General features: G+C 38.4%; 1 protein-coding gene across 5 annotated transcripts in view; it reads left to right on the top strand.

The window, feature by feature from the left end:
• Window positions 1–24,710, top strand: part of foxp1b (forkhead box P1b) — a 528,108-nt gene that overhangs the window by 82,703 nt on the left and 420,695 nt on the right. For 3 of the 5 annotated variants that reach the window (XM_073072379.1, XM_073072378.1, XM_073072376.1), the window contains exon 3: window positions 10,001–10,120. The exons of the other annotated variants lie outside the window; for them this stretch is intronic. The gene's annotated coding sequence lies outside the window, so the exon portion shown is untranslated. The remainder of the gene's footprint in view (window positions 1–10,000; window positions 10,121–24,710) is intronic. 5 annotated transcript variants of the gene reach the window in all.

The following is a 24,710-nucleotide window of genomic DNA, read 5'->3' as shown; positions in this document are numbered from 1 at the left end:
AGGCCATTGAGCCTCGTCTTCCGGACTTCTGATCGACCTCTGTGCTTTGATATTAGATAGCGACCCCAGGATTCACCAGTGATAATGAATAAAGACCCCAAACTCCAGGCCTCTAACTCTGGACTCACTGATGATGTGATCCCAAACTGTCGGGTTTGATTTTCAGTCTCACCAAATTGTGTACCTATGGGGTCATCAGACCTTGTGTTTCCTGTACCATGGAGCTTTATTACAGAACTGTTAGCGACTCGCTGACCTTGGGCACCACCAGCCCTTGTTCCACTAGTTTGCCGGCCTGACATCTGATCACAGTTGCCCTTCATCACATGTATATGTCACTGGCTTTTGAATGAGGAGCACAGAGTGGAGGTCTAGACTCCAGTCTGCCCTGAAATTGTCCTGTATTCCTGTCCGTAAATCCCAAACTGACCCCTAACTCTCCTCTCTCCCAAAATCTTCCCTACAAACCTTAAAAAAAATCAAAATCTGAAAATCTGAGCTGCAGTTTTGACATACAGTCAATGGCTACTTTATTAGGTACAGCAGTGGAAGCTGGTGTGGCCTTCTGCTGCTGTATCTCATCCACCTCAAGGTTCTTGTGATGTGCATCTTCTGCATACCACTGCTATAATGTGTGGTTATTTAAGTTATTGATACTTTCCTGTCAGCTTGAACCAGCCTGGCCATTCTCCTGTGACCTCTCTCATTAACAAGGCATTTTCGTTCACAAAACTGCTGCTCACTGGATTTTTAAAATTTTTTTTGCACCATTCTTTGTAAACTCTAGAGTCTGTTGTGTTTAAAATCCCAGGAGATCAGTAGTTTCTGAAATACTCAAACCCCCCTGTCTGGCACAAACAGTCATTCCATGGTCAAAGTCATTTAGATCACATTTCTTTTGTCTGAACAACAATGGAACCTCTTGATCATGTCTGCTTTTATGCATTGAGTTGCTGCCACATGATTGACTGATAACAATTTGCTTTAACAGGCAAGTGTAAATGTGTACCTAATAAAGTGGATACTGAGTATAGAATGCAGCTCAGCACCACCTTGATTGCACATGGGTGCCTCTGAGTTTGACTTCCAAAATGTTTTTCTTCATCTTGCATGTACAATTTATAAAATAGATGTTAAATTATTTCCTCATCTGCAATTTCCTCACTCTTTTCACAAAGCTTCAGCAACTGTGTACAAAATAAAGTTTGGATGTGGTTGTTCATTTCTGAGTACTGATCCAAGATTCTCACTGGTAGCTTAGATTCTTTTTTCCCTCTTATATTTAAAAAGAAAACTAAAGTGATAGTTTCAATTTTTTTTCCATAGGTAAAGGTAGATCTTTAGAGACAAGATATTGTTATCAACTGGAACAGATAGGCAGTAAACCCAGCTTTTTTGTGTGTGCTACTACTCGCCTAAGCAAGTAAAGTATAGGGTGACAATTATCCTTCAACTTATGAAGAAGTTCTTTGCTCAATTTCTGACTTAATAATGTTAAAGAAGCCGACTGGGGTGTTTTAGTTGTGCTCTAGAGCTTAAATCAACAAAACTCGAGAGCAAAATGAGAATCTTAAATTGCTCACTTGCATTTTGATTGTCAGGTCAAAATTAGATCAGGATTAGAGCAAGTACGGACAGTTGTAAGTCCATCAGGAACCAAAAGGCCTCTTCCTGTTCTGTACCCATTATTAGCTAAGTTTGTTTTGTCCTTTGCATTCAGTCATGCAAAAAATGCAATGTGTTGGAATTCCAGTGTACCCTAAGGAGTGTGCTGGTGTGGTCTTGGTACTGTGAAGTGCCAACTGGTTTTCCATTTTTCACTGCGTCAAAGTTCATTTGTGGTTCAGTCCTCAAAGCTCAAAAGTTGATTTTTGTACTTGACAATGTGCCTTTTAGTCTTTCTTTACTGAGTCTGAGCTTGGGAGATGGTCAAAATCAACAATGGAATGGCATTGTAAAGAGGAATTTTGTAAGAGGAGTTTTGTTTACTGCGCATACTTCTTGAGCCAGCTAATTGCTGTCTACTACAGTACACATGAACTTGGGGGAATGTGACACTGTTGGTGGGGCTGAGCAGGTGCAATCAAAGAATGGGACAAGAGGTTCTCACAAGAGTTGTGGGGTTGGGGGGAGATTGTGCTCCATGTGGCAAATTGTTGGACAAGAGAAAGAGATTGACACTTGATGTAAGGAGGGAAATCTGTAATTTGGAGAGATTATTAGTAGTACAGTCGGCCCTCCTTATCCGCGGGGGATTGCTTCCAGGACCCCCCTGCGGATATCAAAAAACACGGATGCTCAAGTCCCTTATTTAACCTGTCTCAGTGCGGTGGTCTTTAGGACCCAGCGGAACCTCAGACCTTATTTAACCTGTCTAAGTGTGGTGGACATTAGGACCTGGCGCAGCTCTGAATCCGCAGTGTTTCTGTTCACGAAAGTAATCACGATCACAATTGAAAATAAGGTGGAAGTAATAAAGCGATCAAAAAGAGGTGAAACGCTATTGGTCATTGGAAAAGCGATAGGATACAGTCGGTCAACGATCGGAACAATTTTAATGGAGCATGTGAAAGGCCCTGCCCCGATGAAAGCTACAATTATTACTAAGCAACGCAGTTGTTTAATTATTGAAATACGTATGTTTCTTAAGTGTTTTATATGCATAGAAAGGTAAAATATATACTATATACTAAGAAAAACGTTTTACTAACTGGTGCTAAATAATACCAGATGTACCTGTTCCGACTTCAAATCCGACTTAAAGATGGACTCAGGAACAGAACTGATTCATAACCTGGTGACTGCCTGTACTTTTAAATCATCTCTAGATTACTTATAATACCTAATACAGTGTAAATGCTATGTAAATAGTTGTTATACTGTATTGTTTAGGGAATAATGACAAGAAAAAATAGTCTGTACATGCTCAAACAATGAGTGCTGGAGAGAGAACTTCCGGGTTTTCCCGATCCACAGTTGGTTGGATCCGTGCATGCGGAAACCGTGGATAAGGAGGGCCAACTGTGTTTAAATATGGTGATAGCTAACTTTCTGAAAGATGAAGAATTTGAGGGGTAGGGGAATTGGAATAGAAGAGTTGAGGCCAGAGTAGTTCAGACATGATCATATTGAATGGTGGCACTAGCTTGAGGCCCAGGTGGCCTAATCCTGTTCCTATCTTCTTGTGTCCTTGTTGAATGGGTTGGTGGAGGAAAAACTGTGGTAGTTAAAGTGAGTGTATAGAAGTGTAACTTTTGGATTTATAATCAATTGGCAAAGCTACCTACACCTCAGAGATGGGCATAGAAAATAATTCAATCGGTTCATTGATGGGTGGGGTAGCCGATGGAATTAGGTTGGCAATTTATTGATTTCAAGTTTGTACTTTGGAATGAAGGTTTTGACAGAGAAGATATTGAGAAAAATTTTTCTTGTAGGGAGGATTAGAGTCCATTGTTATGAAAAAATCCAATTTGAAATTTAGAAGAATTGGTGAGAATGTGGAACTTGCCACACAGGAATTGGTGGAGATAAATGGTATGGTATATTTAAGAAGAGACTAAATGAACTTGCAACAAAAATGGAAATAGAGAGTGAAGTTGGTAGATTTGCTTGAGGAATGGTGAGAGGAGGCTTACCATCTTTCAAAAACTCCAATTAATGTGAAACTCTGTAACCTGAGGTTTTGCTGACACATCATTGAGAGGGGACAAAATGTAGTTTTGGCAACAAGAGTTTAGATCAGAATCACCACACACAAAATGCGGGAGGAACTCAGTAGTGTAGGCAACATCGATGAAAAAGGGTATAGTTGACATTTTGGGCTGAGACCCTTCATCCAAATCAATAGCTTAGATCGGAATGTAAAAAGTTCCATATCATATTATCTGAAGCAGAAAACTTGGAAAATTGATGAAGCCAGAACTAATGGGACATGGGCACTAGCAAGACCTATCTTTGATGTATTAAGTGATTGCAGTGTAAAAATCGACATAGACTGGTTAGGCTCTCTATGACATATATTGTACATAACCCTGTTGAAATCAATTTTCATTGTATGAAGTTGAATAAACATCACACTACAAATTATTTTTAGTCCCACTATCTAGACAGCAGATATTAAAATATATGCCTCCTCCAAATATTTTATTCTTAACTAATGCCCAGTATTTATGCTGGTACTAAGACTTTCCGTAACTTGAATTTTTGGAAACCTGGGCAAAATTAGGGGTTAATATGTATTCAGGAGATATGGGAAATATAGAACCACATAGTCATATTTAAATATAAAAAGCTAGTTATGTTTATGACTGATACTTAGACTTGAGTAAAAACTGAAAATGACTCAAATTTATTTAATGGAAGTTAAAACTGAAAGCTAGAGCTAAAGTTTTCTGGACTCACATTATAACAAAAACACAAATCAGACAAAAATATGTATATTTATTATCTTTTTTTTTGTTTGAAAATACGTATTAGTCACTTAGAAGACATGAGACTTATTGGATGCTTGATCTATACGGTGCAGTTCACTTTATTTATTATTTATGGCCAAGAAATGAGTTTGACTTGGAGAATAGGGATATATGATTATTTTCTATTTGTACTTATGATTTGTATTACATTTTTACATTCTGATGTGAGCTTTGAGACCTGTTGCTAAAACCACTTTTTCAAACATTGTCCTATTTTGTCTTTTTTCATGTCACTTTTCCAAAATTTCAGCCATCCTAGAGCTCTGTAACTTGAGTTTATTCTAACACAACATCCTAAACAGCTAGCTGTCAGTAAAGCTTCACTGGTCCCTGAACCTGAGGAGATCAATTTGAAATCAATCCTTGTCATTATCTCAATTGTTTCTATCTTGCACAGTGCGAATCTACCACAGCACACTGCCATTGTATTTTCTGTTTTTATACTATTTCTCAATAATTGTTTCATTCATTCTCTTCTTTAAATCACCCCCCCCCCTTTGTTATCCTCTAACCTGTTTTAAAACATGTCTTGCACCATTCATTATTTCTTCTGAATTTTTTTGCTTCTGTCTGTGGTGTCACTACTCTAACTCCCATCTGCAAATATTCCTGAAATCTTTAAATGTGCTGAGGTGTTAAGCTTTTCCAAGAACTTGTAGTTTACCCTTCTTAATTTTGAGTTCATGTCTGTGGTGAACCATATGACTGAAATATTATGAAACATATTATACTTGAAAGGCTTCAAAACAAATATTGTAATTTTAAGGTGTTGCATTAAACAGAAATTACATTTGAATGAATATGATCTTTGCATGAATGGAGTGTTGGGATTTGCAAATCTGATAACCATGACATTCATAAGCATCTTTAAAAGTAGGTCAAGGACTGTATCTAAGATGTGATTTACTTGGATTTTTGTGTTGTGTTATGGAATTTCCAGGTCTGCAGGTTTAGGATTTCAAAGAACTTAAAAAAACTTCCTTTTCTCAGTGGGTTTGTACCTTAGTAGTAGTGGGTGTAGAGCAAGTAATCCTATTGCATAGCTAATTTTATCAGCTTCAAAGTGATGTCAGATAAGCCTAACAAATTTTAATAGTGGCACAACAGGTGGTACCAGTTTCAGAATTAGATTAGGTTCTGTTTGCAAATAATGGTAGAAGGAATAAAGATATAAACAGTTTGGTTAAAGAGTACCTGCCCTCAGAGAGAGAGAGAGAGAGAGACACACACACACACACACACACACACACACACACACACACACACACACACACACACACACACACACACACACACACACACACACACACACACACACACACACACACACACACACACACACCTGAGAAAGGAAAGTACGGTAATTGATTCAGCTTTTCATGATCTGTATGTCAGAGGGCCTTCCAGTTCCTGAGTTTCACAGAAGAACTCCACTAAATATCCTTTCAAGCCTTGTGAAAGACTAGATCACATTAACAGGAAGACTAACCAAATGTTTCCAATTGTGGGTAAATTCCAGTAAAGTCTGAAATGCATTATACAGTAAGTGCCAAGAAATGTGCTGGTACAGTAGTTGCACAAGTTTTGTGCAGTAAAACAGCTTAGCTACTTATGGCAATGAAAGAAAGCAAAGCTTTTTATTGGCAAGAAGTTAACATACACCAGATGATGCTGCACCACATACAAATATAAAACATGTTTGGTTGAATGTTTTTAACAGTGCTTGTGAGATGTGAGTAGACACACTTGGCAATGCATTTCAGAGTTGTGCAGTTTGGTTCACTAGTTGTCGGGCTTGGTTTGGATTGTTCATACCATGATAATTTAAACAAGTACATTCAATTTAATTGCAATTCAGGCTTAATCAATTGTTTTAGATCTTCCTCTTTTTTTTATTGTACTTTAATTTTTCTTTTTTATATGCTTACCTGTAAATAACTGGTTGATTAAAAAAGACAGGGTGAAAAGGGAATTTTTAAAAAAACTATGCCAAATAATTTTCTTTGTTAGTCTGAATTAATTATTTCCACATTAAACAGTGAAAGTATTTTCACCTGATACTAAAATCTGCTCATTTATCTCAGAATTAGAGGGACTGCAGTCTATCCAGCATAGAGATTCATGGTCATAAGACCATAAGAGATAAAAGCAGAAGTGAGCCACTCGACCCATCGAATCTGTTCCACCATGACTGATTTATTAACCCTTTCAATCCCATTCTCCTGCCTTGTCATCATAATCTTTGATGGCCTGACTAATCAAGAACCTATCAACCTTCATTTTAAATATACTTAGTGACTTGACTTACACAGTCATCCATGCAGTGAATTTCCCAGATTCACCAAATGGATGCCTCTCTATTCTAAGGCTGTGCCCTCTGGTCCTAGACTCACTACAGGAAGCATCCTCTCAACATCCACTCTATCTAGACCTTTACATATTCAGTAGGTTAGTATGAGATACCCCCTCCCCTCATTCTTTTAAGCTCCAACAAAACGCTCCTCGTTTGTTAACCCTTAAATTCCTGGAATCATTCTCATCAACTTCCTCTGGACCCTCTCCAATGCCAGCACATCTTTTCTTAGATGAAGGGCCCAAAGCTACTCATAATACTCCAGATGCAGCCTGGCAAACGTCTTATAAAGTCTCATCATCATGTACTTGCTCTTGTATTCTAATCCTCTGGAAATGAATGCTAATGGACCATTTGCCTTCCTTACCACCGAATCAATCTGCAGGTTAACTTTTAAGGAATCCTGCAGTCATTGAGGCAGGTTACTGCATTCTTCTTAGGCAGAAACCTATGATAGAAACCGGCTTAAAGTAGGTGGGTACCTCAGACTGCCGAGGCAAGATGATAAAATCTTAGTGAACGCTCCAGCTATATGATGAGCACAGGCCCTTAGTACTTGGCCAGGTATCCTATGTGGGTAGGATACTTAATGTGGGTTGATCCTCCTGAAGGATGCTCTCATGTTAGCCTCAAGAAACTGAAATCACAGGATCACTGGGGGCTGTGGGAGTTTGTGATGTTTCCTCCATGTTTTGATGGTCAAAGCAAGCATAGAAGGCTCTGGGCTGCTCTTGAATCGAAGCCCTGTTGTCACCTATGTCACTGGATTTCACTTTGTAAGAGGTGTAAGCATTCAAGCCCTGCCACAGCATTGCCACTTTCCCTGTGAGATGTGAGATTGTGCCTGGACCTCTTGTAACTTTCTTGTTTGTCATGCTCGAATGCCTCTGCTCCAGCCCTCAGCAGATTGTGGATCTCATGGTTCATCCAGGGCTTCTGGTTGGGGAAGACTCTAAATGAGTTTGTGGGGACACACTCGTCTACAACTATTCTTATAACATCTGTGACAACTGTTACATTCAGATCCACAGATGAGTCCTTAAACACGGCCCAGTAGCCTTAAATTAATCCAGTAGCTCCTCTACCTCCTGCAACCATTGGCCTAATCTCTGGAGCCTTGCTTTTTAACCTCTGCCTGTATGCAGGCAGGAGAAGGACAACAAAGGGATCAGATTTCCTGAAATGCAGTCTGGGCATGGAATGGTAAGCATTCTTTATCTTAGTATTGCAATGGTCTTCCCCCTGTCACTCTTGAATTTCTGGCATATTGCTAATGTCTTCCATAGTGAGGACTGACGCAAAATACTGATTAAGTTTGTCTGCCATTTCTTTGTTCCCATTACTACCTCGCCAATGTCATTTTCCAGCAGATCAGAATCCACTCCTGCCTCTCTTTTACTCTTTCTATATTTGATAAAACTTCTTTTTAAAAAACCCATGCATTTCTTGTCTTCTTAGGACAGATTCAAAATGATCAACACCTCCTTCTTTATTATTTTGCCTTTTGGCTCTGACATTCACAATGATTTTTCTCCTGGGATTAGCACACAAGATGCAACTTGTTAAGTAGAAAAGAAAGATATTAAATGAGATAGATTATACAAACAATTTAAATTCACTGACTTGCTGTGATTTAGGCAGGGAGCCTAAAATATGGATAGACTCAGTATCTTAGCATACTGATCAGTGACAGGAATGGCCTACAAAACTTAGGGAGATATCTAATAAAACAATGCAAATCATTTTAACCCAGGCTGGAGACCACCAAGGACTTGACTGCTTTTTCACTGCAGATGTTTTTGTTTGACTTATTTAATCCTTTGCTTTATGTATTGTTTATACTCTACCCAATTTTTCTACTATCTCATTGGCTTTAACTCTGAAAGTATTTATAGTTTTATCCCTTTTCATCCTTTTCCTCATTAAAGCTGGTAAACTATGTTGGGACAGGTGTTCTGCATTCGGCTGCTTAGACTAAGGGTAACAACTGACATTTTATCCTGTGCATTTCATTGTCACTTTGTGTAATATTCTCACACAGTGAAATATTGGGGAAGACAAGGAATCTTTGCAAGTGACCTTGTAGAGAGTGAGGTGTCTGATTTATTAGTTACTTCTGATTTTGAATATTGTTATATGATTGGATGTCTTTATCCTCCAGTGAAGGAAAGTTGTGTGTGGCTGTTTAAACAGAGTATAGGTGGATTATTTTCTGGAAACTGGCAGGAATGTGCCAGAAGAGCTTTTTGCCTACAGCTGGAAAGGTAAGCCCTTTGGGATTTAAAACCTCCAACAGTAGGTTATAAGCATTGTTACTGTGTCTGGATTGCCCAAAAACTCAAAAATAATAAAGTCATTTGGAGTCATAATAGGGAGCAAAGGACCACTATGTACAGAATCATAAAGTATTATTTCACCTTGGTTCTGAAGAACTGAATGAAACCCTATTAGTGTTTACTCAACCACTGTGTTAGCATTTTAGTTGCATTTTGAAGATGGATCTGTATGAAGAAAACATATTTGTATCCAAAGCTCTCACCAAAATTTAAAAAGCTGCAGACACTTCCTACAAAACCTTATCTCAAACTTGGAATTCGATTACGGTATTACAAAAGCTAATTTAACCTCTGTTTGAACTTGACTTGTTAAGGAAATCTGTCAAACTGATCATTTCACTGCATGCTGGAAGGTTATGTGAAGTGTATGATTCTTCACTGAATTTTCTTACCTGAAACACTCAGAGTGTCCTTAGTAATATACGAAATCCATCTGCCTTAAGAAATCACCATTTAATCTTCATACTAAAATATGTGGAACTAGCACATAAATAAAATGGATTTATGAAAATGTGTATTACCATTTATACAGAATAAAGATACCTACCTGAATAGCCACTCAATTGTAGCTGTACTGTTGAAGTGAAAATTGAATAAATTGTTTTATTTAAAATATAAATGTAGAATGTATTATAATGTGTGGTACAGAGAAATCTTCTTGTTGGTATTTACAATTCATTCTTCTGTGATAGCAGTGACTATAGGGTTAGTTACATGAAATAATTCTCTCACTTCCAATAAACACTAAGTGGATTTGAATGATTCAGCTTGGTTTCTTGGTTGGCTTAATAAAAATAGAACAAAACTTATTGACATTGGTTTTCCTCTTCCTTCAGCTATAGATTTAGGAAAAACTGAGGGATGTTTTGAAGACAGTTATGTTATCGTTATGGAAATTGGAATTCGCTGGAAGTAGTCACACTTGAACTTCTCACAGCTTTTCACATATTTCTCAGGTTTGTTTAGTTCTTGACAATGGCAGTTGTGTCACAGTAGTAATTTTGTTGCATCAAAATATTATATATTTCCCTTTAATTAGCTTTTCCCCTCATGTGCCTGAAAATTACAGTTGATGTTATTGAATTTGTGCACTGCTGTCTGGCAGTCACTTCCAGAGTGGGGAATTAAATTGACTCCTTATTGTTGTTCACTGCAAAGTATCTGTTGTGATAAACTGTGTAAATACCACTCATTAGTAGACTATTTATTCCTTTATCTTTGTGACTGTGTTCACTTTCAACTGGAACAGTTATAACACCACATTGTTACTTTAGAGAAGACTAGACAATTCTATTTTTTTAAGTACAGTTGGCCCTCCTTATCCGCGAGGGATTGGTTGCGGGACCCCTCGCGAATACCAAAAAATACAGATGCTCAAGTCCCTTATTCAACCTGTCTCAATGTGGTGGACCTTAGAACCCAGCGGAACCCCAGACCTTATTTAACCTGTCTAAGTGTGGTGGACATTAGGACCTGGCGGCAGAGCTCTGAATCAGCAGTGTTCCTGTTCACGAAAATAATCACAATCACGATTGAAAATAAAGTGGAAATAATAAAGCAATCGGAAAGAGGTGAAATGCCATCGGTCATTGGAAAAGTGTTAGGTCAACGTTCGGAACAATTTTAAAGGATAAAGTGAGAAAGGCCCTGCCCCAATGAAAGCTACAATTATTACTAAGCAATGTAGTGGTTTAATTATTGGGTTTTGGGTTTTTGATCCTCCACATCAACCAGACACGGATGGAGAGCACGCTCGGAAGTGGTCTGTCACTGGATCGAACTCGGGATCTTCTCGAGCCTGGTGCTGAAACATACGTTCTTAAGTGCTTTATATGCATATAAAGGTAAAATATATACTATATATTAAGACAAACGTTGAACTAAGTGATGCTAAATAATACCAGATGCACCTGTTCCGACTTACATAGTAAGAGAACTTCCGATTTTTTTTCAATCCCGATCCACAGTAACCTACGCACATCCTCCCATATACTTTAAATCATCTCTAGATTATTTATAATACCTAATTACAATGTAAATGCTATATAAAATAGTTGCTATACTGCATTGTTTAGGGAATAATGACAAGAAAAAAAGTCTGTAATGCTCGGAACAACAAGTACTGGAAGAGCACTTACAGGTTTTCTCGATTCGCGGTTGGTTGAATTCGCGCATGCAGAACTTGCGGATAAAGAGGGCTGACTGTAGTGCTTAGTCTCTGCTTAAGTATCCAAGGTATTACATAGAGAGCTTGAATCAACGTGTTTTTACCTCTAACTTTTAATCTAGTTATATTAGCTAGAGTCCAATGTTACTCAATTAGTTAATTAAATTGGTCTTTTGTTACTCATCAATTCTTGTTAACTCGTGTTAGATCCATTTCAACCCTGTTTCAGTTAAAAAAGAGCATACATATAATTTTAGATTCATTATATTATTCCATTAATCTTTACCAAATATTTCCCCTTTTATTTGTTCTTTAACACAATTTCTATTTTGAAAAATCTTTTAAAAATTAGAATTTGTGCTTTTACTACTGTGTTGATTTTTTTGCAGCAGCCTACCTGGGTCTGTACAGTAATCAGTTTGTTTCATTTTTAATAGTTACTTCTCCATAACCTTCTGAGGCCGCCAGTATCATTTGTATGTTATATCAGTTTTTCTGCACAGTTGTAATCACAGAATCATGGATACCAATTTTGGCAGATGCAAAATTTTGAGCACCATCTCATCTACCAATAGCATTAGTATCTTTCCTTAAAGCTTAAGACTTCCCAAGAAATGAATGATGCTAGCCAAGTCCCTGAACACATCACTGTGTCCTGAATGACCCAGAAGCCAGATACAAGTCTGTTCCATCAATGAATATGTGGTATGAGATCGTTAAAGTAGAATAATGTTTTGTATTTATTTTGATGACATATGAGATAAATATACAAATATAAATACAGAATAATACACAAACATCCAGATCCTCAATGATAATTCATTGCCTGATTCTCACATGATATATCATTGTCACAATATTTTTTTATCATGGAGAAGGAGTCTTTAAATTCTGTACTAGCATTAGGAGATTTCTTGAGGATGGTTGTTTTTCACCATTCACCAGCCACATCATGCACTGATGAGGTCAGTTATTTGGTTCTGTGTCTGCTGAACCAATTACTGATGGGGGCAAGGACACAGGCAACAGATTGAGGTTTGTAGAATTCACTCTTCTTACCTATGGCCATACTTAGTACAAAAGCTTGAAGTGCCCAGTCATCTTGATAGCATGTCCTGTACTTGCTGTGCTTTATTTGACACAGAATTTACTAATAAAGCATGGGATTGGCTGATGTGTTTTATGTTTAATTGGTTATTTTGTACAGTAAAAGGTGTTGGGTATTATTATTTCTGGTTGTGTTCTATTGGATGCTCCACTATATTGCCCTGAAGGATAAAGTAAAATTACACTTTTATGAATGTTCTTAATAATGCAGAAACAGTGTAAGCAATGTTTCTTTAATCCTTCATTATGAAACAGTAATTCCTACATTCTTTGGTTCAGTTATGAGATTTTAATTTGTTTTTAGACCATTGTAAAAATTTTAATTTGTAGAATTTGAGCTTTTTTTTGGTTGCAGTGTTATATATTTTTAATGATAGGCTATTTTTGTTCTGTATTAAATTAACTTATTTGAAAGTGCTTCTGGAATTTCTCTATGATAGTATGTGGAATGTTTCCATTGCCATCTATTCATAAATCTTCCTGTGTAGGATTTAACCTCTTACTTTTGCAGGTGTCTGTTCGATATGCTTAGTGATGTGGAAGGCCTGCCTATGTATGTTCCACCTATCTTTGTATCATCCGCAATAAGTATGCTCTGACTTACGTACCTTGTTTAGTTCTAACCCATGCTGATATCTTGGTTCTTTCTATGTGATTATTTACATTTATGATGGTTTTCATTCAAACACAGAGGAAGGAATCTTCTCACTGGTAAAATTATCATGGGTTTGACAAACCTGTTTTCAATTTTTCCTTGGATTACTTTTTGCAGCTACTTTAGAAAAATTAGTATTGCTTCATTATTTTGCATCTCTTTGCCACTGATCATTGGCTGACAAAATTGCATTTTAACCTGTTGGAGTATTTTGGAAAGCAGAATCACATATCATAAAATATAACTCTGTAAGGAAGGGCACATTAGTTAGCTATAAGCTACCTCAGTTAGTTAGTTAGTTATTTGACTGTTCCGAATACTTTCTAGGGCACGTACCCTGAGGGCACATACTCCAAACCAATCTGTTAATACCTTTATTTCTTTTACCAAACTGCATGATTATACACATCCCTGTCACTTTTTTGCCCAATCTCTTAATCTGTCTAAGTCCTACTACAGACTATCTGCTCCTCCACCTATCTTTGTATCATCTACAATCCTGGCCACAAAGCCATTAATTCCGTCATCCAAATCATTGGCATATAATGTGAAAAAAACCGGTCTGTATCACTGCGGAACACCACTGGTAACCAGCAGCCAACCAGAAAAGGACACCTTTATTCCCACTTTTTTTCTCCTCCCAGTCAGCCAATCTTCTACCCATGTTAGTACCTTCCCTGTAATACTATGGGCTCTTACCATGTGCAACACTTCATCAAAGGCCTTCTGAAAATCCAAGTAAACAAAATCCACTGACTCTCCTTTGTCTATCTTGCCTGTTATTTCCTCAAAGAATTCCAACAGATTTTTCAGGTAAAATTTTCCCTATAAGGAAACCATGCTGCCTTTGGCCTATTTGTTTATGTGCCTCCAAGTAACCTGGTACCTCATCCTTAATAATGGACTCCATCATCTTCCCAACTATTGAAGCCAAGTTAAATGGCCTATAATTCCCTGTGTTTTGCCTCTTTTCTTAAAGAGTGGAGTGACATTTTGATTTTCCAGTGTCTTGGATCCATTCTTGATTCTAGGCATTCTTCAAAGATCAATCCTAATGCCTCCATGGTCTCTTAAGCTACCTCTTTCAAAATCCAGTGGTGTAGTCCTTCTCGTCCAGGTGACATCCCCCTTCAGACTGTTCAGCTTTCTAAACACCTTCTCCTTAATAAGAGACGTTCTTGAGTTTTTGTCACATTGCTGGTGTCTTCCATGTTGAAGACTAACATAAAATACTTATTCAGTTTGTCACAGTTTCTTTGTTCCCAATACTACTTCTCCAACATTTTTTGTGCAGTCCATTATCCACATTTGTCTCTTTTTTTTACTCTTTATATATCTCAAAAAAAACTTTTCTCAAGCTTCTGTAGCACCTTTACTCAACTGTAATACCGATACATCGGATTTTAGCATTTCCTTCTCAAATATATGGTGAGTTTTTTTTTGTATTATGATCACTGGCTCACAAGGGTTCCTTTACCTTAAGCTCCATAATCAAATATGGTTTATCGCACAACACTAACTCCATAATTACATTTTCTGTTGTGGGCTCAACCATATGCTCTAAAAAGCCATTTACATAAGCATTCTACAAATCCCTTCGCTTGGGATCCATTGACTTTCCCAATCTACCGGAATATTGAAGTCATCCATGACCACTGTAACATTGCTTTCCTTACGTACCTGTACTATCACCCATTGTAATGGATTCTACATTTTTTTTGATCCTATATCACTTTTTGCTAAGGATTTGGTTTAATTTTATCCCAGTCGTGCCAGCCTCCCAGCCTACTGAATGGCCTTTACCGAGTTGTAATATAAAAGCCAAGTAAGCAGACAATTGTTTGTTTTCATCCAGTGACAGTTATGGATCGAAGATCAATTCAATTTATTTATTTTCCTTTAAGGAATGGTGATTCATCACTATCCAGTGATCTCAGTGGAGACAGAATAGCTGTGTACGTAAATAGTTGAGAGTTTTAAATGGAATTCTCATGTAAATAAGATAGATATGTTTTGAGTAATTTCATATCCATACGCTATCAAAGAATGGAGAGGAAGTCTGTAAGTATGTTTGTTCTGAAATTGCTGTTTATTACTCTGAGGTATTTTAAAGTTTAAAGTAAATTTCTTATCAAAATACATATCTGTCACCATATACAGCCCTGAGATTCATTTTCTTGCAAAAAATCCGTAGTAGAATCAATGCAAGACAGCACCAGCTTGGATGTTCAACCAGTGTGCAAAAGACAGCAAACTGTGCAACTCAGAAAGAAAGAAATAGTAATAAATAAGCTATAAGTATCAAGAACATGAGGTGAAGAGTCAACAAAAGTGAGTCCATGGGTTGAGGGAACCTCTCAGTAATAAAGCAGGTGAAGTTGAGTGAAGTTGATTCAAGAGCCTGATGGTTGGGGAGTAGCCACTGTTCCTGAGTCTGGTGGTGTGAATCCTGAAGCTCCTCTACCACCTTCCTGACGGAAACAGGGAGAACAAGAGCACGAGCTGGGTGGTGGGTGCTCTGACATGCCTCATATAGATCTTCTCAATAGTCATCTTCATAATAATGGTCAATATCAGTAAAAACTATTCTCTGTTATTGATAGTAACGTTCCACACAGCTGTTGCATATTGTTAAATGTAACTGAATGTGGCTTAGGAGCCTGTGGATGGCTAGGCATTGTAAGTGAAGTAAAAGTGGATAGCGCTCAGCAGGTCAGGTGTCATACTTGGAGTTAGAAACAGTAAATTTTCAGGTCAATAACTCTTCATCAGAACTGCTAAACAAGCAAAAAATAATGTTTTACATGTTGGACTGCTGAGGCCATCCAGCACCATATGTTTTAATTTCAAATTTGGATGTTCATAGTAAATTTATTATCAATGATATGTACAGTTGGCCCTCCTTTTCTGTGGGTTCCACATGCACGGATTCAGCCAACAGCGGATCGGGAAAACCCGTAAGTTCTGTCTCCAGCACTTGTTGCTTAAGCATGTACAGTCTTTTTCCTTGTCATTATTCCCTAAACAATACAGTATAACAGCTATTCACATAGCATTTACATTGTATTAGGTATTATAAGTAATCTAGAGATGATTTAAAATATATGGGAGGATATGCATAGGTTACCGCGGATTGGGAATTGGGGGGATAAATGGAAGTACTCTTAAGTACAGGTACATCCGGTTTAGCGTCAGTTAGTCAAATGTTTGTCTTAGTATATAGTATATATTATACCTTTCTGTGCATATAAAACACTTAAACATATGTATTTCAATAATTAAACTGCTGTGTTGCTTAGTAATAATTGTAGCTGGGGACCAATGCCCCACGGATAAGGAGGGCCGACTGTATGTTGCTTGTGTATACAACCCTGAGATCCATTTTCCTGCGAGCAATCACAATAAACACAAGAAACATAAAAGAATCAATGAACAACCACACCAAACAGGATGGACCAGAACCAGTGTGCAAAAAAGAAACAACTACAACATCTACAGATTTTCCTTTCTCAATTTCTTTGTAAATAAAGAACCGATTGCAAGTAACTTGATGAATAATTTGATTTAAACAAGCCAATATTTAAATTATCCCTTCTTCAGAACTCAGGTTGCAATGATCATATTTCTCAACTCAAATGAAAACAGACACAATCCATTTACCTTCCCACATAAGAGAATTCCTCTATTCACTCACTTTAGGGACTACCAAAATGTTTTATTTTTAACAAATTCTGTTTTAATTCTGCATATATCACAAGAGTGGATTTTAACTCTTGGGTGATGCCAAATTTGCAGGCTTTCTATACTCCGTTTACATCCTGTTATTCATCTGTTTACATTTGAAATTTGTGTCTCCGAAGGCTGTTGCCAACATTAGATTAGGACCTCAGAGGAGGATTTGACTAAGTCTCAAGGGTGTAAAGCCAGAATCCTGGCTCAGTTGTTTCATTATAAGGTCTGGAGGAGACTCTTTCAGTATTTCTTTTCTGTTTTGTCCTGTTTTCTGTCTATATTAGTTAAATTATCCAAGATGTTATGCGTTAAAAAATACTTCTTTGAACAGAATGAGCAAATGTCGAGGCAACAAGTGTTTATTTTGAAAGTGGGGTATAGCATTATAATCAAATAAATGTCATCAAATGGTTCATGCCCTAAAATCTTTAAGAACCATTACCACATGATTCTGATTATCATGTTTATTGCTGAGTTGCCCACTGTATTAGATTCTAATGCTATTTAAAAATTTGAGAAATCTTTGAAGTGTCTAAGGTTGTTGAGAGAAGTGTTTACCTTGAAGGGTTTACCATAAATTTTAAATCCTCTTGAAATACAAGGATGATAGCAATGAAATGGAATATAATGAGTATGATACCTTTGGAAACTACTGAAAGTAGTAATCAGAGTTATAAAATAATGACATTTGGTGTTATTACATTTGAGTTATTAAGTGAGAACTAAAACTGATTTAGTGTCTTCAAATTAAGTTTAACTAACCACAGTCAAAGTTGATGAAGGTGATACACTAATATTACTAACAATATTGAAGAAGACCATTTTGACCTATCTAGTTAATGCTGGATCACAGGTGAATTCCATAGTAGCACAAATTTTTCCTGTAACCTCTTCTCCTCACATTCCCATTATTTCCAGGATTTACCACTCATCTATATATTAGGGGCAGTTTACAGTTCACCAGATTGATTCCAAGATGGCAGAATTGACATATAAAGAGAGCTTGGAATGATTATCCTTATAATCATTCAAGTTTTGAAGATTGAGATGGGAAGGCTTGAAGGTTCTGTTTTTTTTTGTTGTATTTCAAGTTAGTAAGGATGTAGCAAGAACCTGGAACCATTGCAATTTGCCTATCACCACAATAGGTCAATGGCAGATGCAATTTCAGTGACTCTCCACATGGCTTTAGATCACATGGATAACACAAACAGCTTTGTCAGGATGCTGTTGATCGACTATAGCTCAGCATTTAATACCATCATTCCCACAATCCTGATTGAGAAGTTGCAGAACCTGGGCCTCTGTACCTTCCTCTGCAGTTGGATCCTTGTCTTCCTAACTGGAAGACCACAATCTGTGTGGATTGGTGATAAAATATACTCCTCACTGACAATTAACATTGGCGCACCTCAGGGGTGTGTGCTTAGCCCACTGCTCTACTCTCTATCCATACTCTCTATAATTATGTGGCTAGGCATAGCTCATATATCATCTGTAAATTCATCTATAAATTTGCCGACGATACAACCATTGTTGGTAGAATCTCAGGTGGTGATGAGAGGGTGTACAGGAGTAAGATATGCTAACCAGTGGAATAGTGCCACAGCAACAACCTGGCACTCAATGTCAGAAAGACAAAAGAGCTGATTGTCGACTTCAGGAAGGGTAAGATGAAGGAACACATACCAATCCTCAAAGAGGGATCAGAAGTGGAGAGAGTGAGCAGCTTCAAGTTCCTGGGTGTCAAGCTCTCTGAGGATCTAACCTGGTCCCAACATATCGATGTAGTTATAAAGAAGGCAAGACAGTGGTTATACTTTATTATGAGTTTGAAGGGATTTGGCATGTCAACAAATACACTCAAAAAGTCCTATAGTTATACTGTGGAGAGCATTCTGACAGGCTGCATCACTGTCTGGTATGGAGGGGCTACTGCACAGGACCAAAAGAAGCTGCAGAAGGTTGTAAATCTAGTCAGCTCCATCTTGGGTACTAGCCTACAAAGTACCCAGGACATCTTCAGGGAATGGTGTCCCAGAAAGGCAATGAGAATTATTAAGGACCTCCGGCACCCAGGGCATGCCCTTTTCTCACTGTTACTCTCAGGCAGGAGGTACAGAAGCCTAAAGGCACACACTCAGTGATTGAGGAACAGCTTCTTCCCCTCTGCCATCCAATTTCTAAACGGACATTGAATCTTTGGACACTACCTCACTTTGATTTAATATACAGTATTTTTGTTTTTGCATGTTTTTAATCTATTCAATATACTCAATTGATTTACTTGCTTATTATTATTATGTTTATTTTATTTATTATTATTGTATATTTTTTCTTTCTCTGCTAGATTATGTATTGCATTGAACTGCTGCTGCTAAGTTAACAAAGTTCATGTCACATGTTGGTTGTAATAAACCTGATTCTGAGATGATATAGTCAGGATGCGGAAAAAGATTTATGAGAAAGGTTCCAAGGACAGAGATTTCAGTTATATGGTTGAACTGAAGAAGGTGGGTTGGCCTGCTTTAGAGTAAAGAAGCTTGAGAGGAAAGATTGTGGGGGTGTACAAGATCAAGGTAAGTTTAGCCGAGACAGAGAAAATCTGTTCCATGGAGATGGGAGCACTGATTAGAAAGTGATAGGGAAAAGTCTCATGGTTAAATAAAGGCAAAAACTTACTTTTGCACTGAGAGTGATGGTTAATCTGGAACTAATTGTCTGTCAGGCTGGTTGAAACAGTGAAACAGGAAGACAATTGGAAAAGCATTGAGAGTAAATAATTTAGAAGGGGAAATCTATGAGAAAAAGTGTACTGAATAGTTTGCTCTACAAAGAGCAGGGATTATCTTAATTGGCTGAATGGCCTTGTTCTGTCCTATAAACTTGCAATGAGTCATTGGATACTGGCAACCGTTGTATTGCAGTGGAAGTTTGCCCTGATGGAATTCACAAATCACTATCAAAGAATCTCAGATGCCAAAGAAAAATTGGCTTTCATAGGGATTTTGTGTCAATTCTAATTTGATTTTCAGCTTCTATTTCTTGGTGCATTAAATGCTAATGTTTTGTGTTACGGAAAAAACAAAGGTTTTCTAGGAACATAACCCATGGTAAAATGGGAGTTCCTTGTATTAACTTTAGATTGTGTTTATTTTATACTGCTGGAAACCAGTAGGTCTCATTTTTTGGAATAGCTCAGAATGTGCAGAGAACATGAATTCCTTTTTTATTCCAGAAGTGTGTTCATAATTCCAACCTAAGTGTCCATGTGTACTTGTATGTTAATATGTTTTGGAGAAGCATCATTTCTGAGCTTTGCCAGTATCTGGAGATAATATGAAGTTCAGTGAAATGTACACATGATCCTTGTATAGAATTCCATTGTGTCATTTATTTTCATTCCTGTTGTGCATAAGTTTCATTGGAACACGAAGCCTTTTGCAAAATGAAACCATATTTATCCAATCATCGTTCACAGCACCCTCCTTTATGCAAGCATCAGCTGCATAACTATATCCTGAAACACTTAGATTTCATTAAAGTTTATGGTTTGGTCCATTCAGATTATCAGAACACATGTAAAATCATGCATCCAATAAAAAGCATGCATCCCTTAATGTTGGCCATGAGAAAACATATTTAGTGATTTCCACTCACAAAAAAAAAAGAAAATCTGCAGATGCTGGAAATCCAAGCAATGCACAAAGAGTAGTCAACATTTTAGGCTGAGACCCTTCAGCAGGACTCATGATGAGGTCTCACCCTGAAACCTCGACTGTACTCTTTTCCATAGATGCTGCCTGGCCTGCTGAGTTCCTCCAGCATTTTGTGTGTGTTGCTTAGTAAATTTCCACTCTTCCTTTCTACGCACCTGCAGATGTTTACTTTTCAATGATATATCTGGTCCCATTTTAAAAATTAACATTTAATCTACTTCCATTATTCTTTTGGACACTACATTCCATTTCATAAGTTCATAAAATTTCCCATTTTGAAAACTTCTATTTAATTTTCATTTAACAGACCCTTTCAAAGAAAACTGATGTCAGCTTCTCCAGTTAATTCCACAAAATTTGTTCCTCATCCAGTCACCTTTCCAGTAAGTACCTTCTGTGCACTCCAGAGGCCATTTATCCTCCAAGTACAATGGGAACAGAAAATTTTAATTTAATTCAACATACCATTAGAATCGGCTAGAATACTGAGCACAGTATATGGGCACAGTGATCTGAGTTTGTCTAATGTTGAGTAGAATGAGCCATTACTTTTTGAAGTTTGCAAGTAAGAGATGTAATCTCAATGAAATGTATAAGATCCAGCAAGGTTTTGTGTGTAGTAAGTCGTGTCAACATTGACATTTTTGACGAGTTGACGAGGGTGATTGATGAAGGGCAAGACTTTAACAGTGTTGATGAGCAGAGGAATCTTGGGGTCCAAGTTCACAGCTCCTTGAAAGTGGCTATAAAGGCTGGTCTGGTGGTTAAGAGCATATATGGAATGCTTAGCTTTATTAGTTGAGGCATTAAGTTCAAAAGTCAGGAAGTTATGTTGCAGCTTTATGCTTTATGCCATAACTGGAGTATTGCATGCATTTCTGGTTGCCCCATTACAAGAAGGATGTGAAGGCTTTGGAGAGGGTGCTGAAGAGGTTTACCAGGATGCTGCCTGGATTAGAGGGCATGTGCTATAATGAGAGGTTAAACAGACTTGGGTTGTTTTCTCTGGAACGGCAGAGGCTAAGGGCAGATCTGATAGAGGTATATAAGATTATGAGGGGCATTGAGTATACAGGTGGCATCTTTTCCAGGGTTGAAATACCTACTACCAAAGGGCATGCATTTAAGGTGAGAAGGGGGTAAGTTAAAGGACAGATGAGAAGAGAAGTTTTTTACACCTTGGAATGCACTGTTTGGGGTGGTGGCAGAGGTAGGTACATAAGGGACTTTTAAGAAGCATCCAGCTAGGCACGTGAATATGAGGAATATGGACAGTGTATAGGCAGAAGAGGTTAGTTGGCCATTGATGACTAATTAAATTGATTTGGTACAATGTTGAATGCCAAAGGGCCTGTTACTTTGCTCCACTGTTCTATGTTCTAAGATTCTGTGAGTACTTGACAGGATAAATTGTATGAAAATGTTTCACATGGTTGGGGAATCTAATTCCAGAGGTCACTGCATCAGGGTAAGGATTGAGAGAAGGAATTTCTCATGAGATCTGGAAGGCACTGGCCGAGGAGTAATGAGGGCAGAATCATTTGTGGTCAAAGAGTTGTCAAAATAGGAATTTATTGGCTCTGGGGGAGGGCGGTGGAGTGGGGAAGACCAGTTGGACTTTTCTTGTTTGAGAATGGACTTGATGAGTCTCCTGTACTGTACCATTTGGTAAAGGCCAGTATATTGTATGATTTTTCATAGCCTGAACATCTCCTACTGTCGACTTTAAGTCTGCTTTGAAAAAACCATGGTCACTCTGTTCTTCTTTGTTCTCCTTACTCTTGCTTCCAAAATGTTTGATTTCACTGATCTATAAATTAAATTTCATCACATTTTACCAGTACAGTTTTGGCCTGTTGAATTCTGTTAGAGTCCTCAAAAGTTTTACCTTTCCAAGTATTAGTAAATGAATGCCATCAATTTGGAAATTAGATCACTGTATTGTTAAAAAAAAAACATTGAGTGAAACATGATACTAACCATTTCTAGGTTGCTGTGGTTCATTCTGGACATTTGATTTGCCACCTTCAAATGTCTTAACTAAAGCAGAAAATGTGGGAAGTACTCAGCAAGTCCAGCAGCTGTGGTGGGAAAGTAACAATACAGATTACTGAGGTTGAGAATTCATAGAACATAGAATAGTACAGCACATTACAGGCCCTTCGGCCCACAATGTTGTGCTGACCCTCAAACTCTGCCTCCCATATAACCCCCCACCTTAAATTCCTCCATATACCTGTCTAGTAGTCTCTTAAACTTCACTAGTGTATCTGCCTCCACCACTGACTCAGGCAGTGCATTCCATGCACCAACCACTCTCTGAGTGAAAAACCTTCCTGTAATATCCCCCTTGAACTTCCCTCCCCTTACCTTAAAGCCATGTCCTCTTGTACTGAGCAGTGGTGCCCTGGGGAAGAGGCACTGGCTGTCTACTCTGTCTATTCCTCTTAATATCTTGTACACCTCTGTCATGTCTCCTCTCATCCTCCTCCTCTCCAAAGAGTAAAGCCCTAGCTCCCTTAATCTCTGATCATAATCCATACTCTCTAAACCAGGCAGCATCCTGGTAAATCTCCTCTGTACCCTTTCCAATGCTTCCACATCCTTCCTGTAGTGAGGTGACCAGAATTGGACACAGTACTCCAAGTGAGGCCTAACTAAAATTTTATAGAGCTGCATCATTACATTGCGTCTCTTAAACTCTATCCCTCGACTTATGAAAGCTAACACCCCATAAGCTTTCTTAACTACCCTATCTACCTGTGAGGCAACTTTCAGGGATCTGTGGACATGTACCCCCAGATCCCTCTGCTTCTCCACACTACCAAGTATCCTGCCATTTACTTTGTATTCTGCCTTGGAGTTTGTCCTTCCAAGGTGTACCACCTCACACTTCTCCGGGTTGAACTCCATCTGCCACTTCTCAGCCCTCTTCTGCATCCTATCAATGTCTCTCTGCAATCTTCGACAATCCTCTACACTATCTACACCACCAACCTTTGTGTCGTCTGCAAACTTGCCAACCCACCCTTCTACCCCCACATCCAGGTCGTTAATCAAAATCACAAAAAGTAGAGGTCCCAGAACAGATCCTTGTGGGACACCACTAGTCACAACCCTCCAATCTGAATGTACTCCCTCCACCACGACCCTCTGCCTTCTGCAGGCAAGCCAATTCTGAATCCACCTGGCCAAACTTCCCTGGATTCTATGCCTTCTGACTTCCTGAATAAGCCTACCGTGTGGAACTTTGTCAAATGCCTTACTAAAATCCATGTAGATCACATCCACTGCACTATCCTCATCTATATGCCTGGTCACCTCCTCAATAAACTCTATCAGGCTTGTTAGGCACGATCTGTCGTTCACAAAGCCATGCTGACTGTCCCTGTCAGACCATGATTCTCTAAATGCCCATAGATCCTATCTCTGAGAATCTTTTCCAACAGCTTTCCCACCTCAGACGTAAGGCTCACTGGTCTATAATTACACGGACTATCCCTACTACCTTTTTTGAACAAGGGGACAACATTTACCTCCCTCCAATCCTCCGATACCATTCCTGTGGACAACGAGGACATAAAGATCCTAGCTGGAGGTTCAGCAATCTCTTCCCTCGCCTCGTGGAGCAGCCTGGGGAATATTCCGTCAGGCCCCGGGGACTTATCCGTCCTAATTTATTTTAACAACTCCAACACCTCCTCTCCCTTAATATCAACAAGCTCCAGAACATTAACCTCACTCATATTGTCCTCACCATCATCAAGTTCCCTCTCAGTGGTGAATACCGAAGAGAAGTATTCATTGCAGACCTCGCTCACTTCCACAGCCTCCAGGCACATCTTCCCACTTTTATCTCTAATCGGTCCTACCTTCACTCCTGTCATCCTTTTGATCTTCACATAATTGAAGAATGCCTTGGTGTTTTCCTTTACCCTACTCGCCAAGGCCTTCTCATGCCCCCTTCTTGCTCTTCTCAGCCCCTTCTTAAGCTCCTTTCGTGCTACCCTATATTCCTCAATAGACCCATCTGCTCCTTGCTTCCTAAACCTCACGTATGCTGCCTTCTTCCACCTGACTAGATCTTCCACTTCACTTGTCACCCATGGTTCCTTCACCCTACCATTCTTTATCTTCCTCACCGGGACAAATTTATCCCTAACATC

The sequence above is a fragment of the Hemitrygon akajei genome, chromosome 19 (assembly GCF_048418815.1).
Source record: "Hemitrygon akajei chromosome 19, sHemAka1.3, whole genome shotgun sequence".
NCBI lineage: Eukaryota > Metazoa > Chordata > Chondrichthyes > Myliobatiformes > Dasyatidae > Hemitrygon > Hemitrygon akajei.
Note: the sequence above shows the minus strand (reverse complement) of the source record. Positions and strands in the feature narration are given on the sequence as shown.